Below are 897 nucleotides of genomic sequence, written 5' to 3'. Positions count from 1 at the left end.
GGCAGCACTAACAGGCAAAAAAGATGATTTAGGAAGCTTTAAATTCTAAAAAGGGAAAAATGGAGTTCATGGATGATACTATATCCCTAGGTGAAAATTCTATTTTGGTAAATGGAGCTAAGAGTAGTTGGAGGGAATTTAATAGCTTTTTTAGGGTTAGAGCTGGGCGTCAACTGAGGTTAACACTTTCCCAAGTCGGCTGTGGTGGAATTTGGGACATCCAGTCTCCTTATCAGGAAGGACTAAGAATCAAACAAGCTTGGATGTGCCATAGCCCTATCTTTGAAGGTATTTGGAATACTTGTCTCTTGACTAAATATCCTCCCAAATAAAAAATAATTGCAGGGAGCTAGCTTCTAGGTTTTATCTCAGGAAATGGAGTAGAGATTTGACTGTGGGAACCAAGGTTTTTGACTGTATGACTAAATTTTCTCACTGGGGATCCCATAGAGTAGGGGGAAGTCACCTAATAAGCAAAAAAAAAATAAGGCAGGCTATTAAGTGTCGACAGTCCTTGTGGGAAAATAGAGCCAGTAACGAAGGATGTACCAGTATATACTATACATACCAAAACTATATAGCTAAATGAAAAGTCATATTCCTAACCACTTACAGATATATGTGCCCATAAGACTGAGAAGCAATCATGAGATTACATATACACATCACATAAAATTATATACTACAATGCAGGTATTGGGGAGGTACTAAGCTCCTTTAGCAAAAGTGACCAACAGTTTACAAAATTGATGATCCTACAGGCCTTGTCTGGAAAGGATTAACCTCTATCAGATAACCATTCTTCTGGTGGGTGACATCTGAATACTGGCTGTCACCTGCTTTAACACATGGCCCTTAATATAATAAGGCAAGATTATATATATATATATATATATA

General features: G+C 37.5%; 1 protein-coding gene across 1 annotated transcript in view; it reads right to left on the bottom strand.

Moving 5' to 3' along the window:
* Positions 1–897, bottom strand: part of Trim24 (tripartite motif containing 24) — a 109,713-nt gene that overhangs the window by 60,361 nt on the left and 48,455 nt on the right. The window lies entirely within an intron of this gene.

Source organism: Microtus ochrogaster, unplaced genomic scaffold, assembly GCF_000317375.1.
Source record: "Microtus ochrogaster isolate Prairie Vole_2 unplaced genomic scaffold, MicOch1.0 UNK4, whole genome shotgun sequence".
Lineage (NCBI taxonomy): Eukaryota > Metazoa > Chordata > Mammalia > Rodentia > Cricetidae > Microtus > Microtus ochrogaster.
Note: the sequence above shows the minus strand (reverse complement) of the source record. Positions and strands in the feature narration are given on the sequence as shown.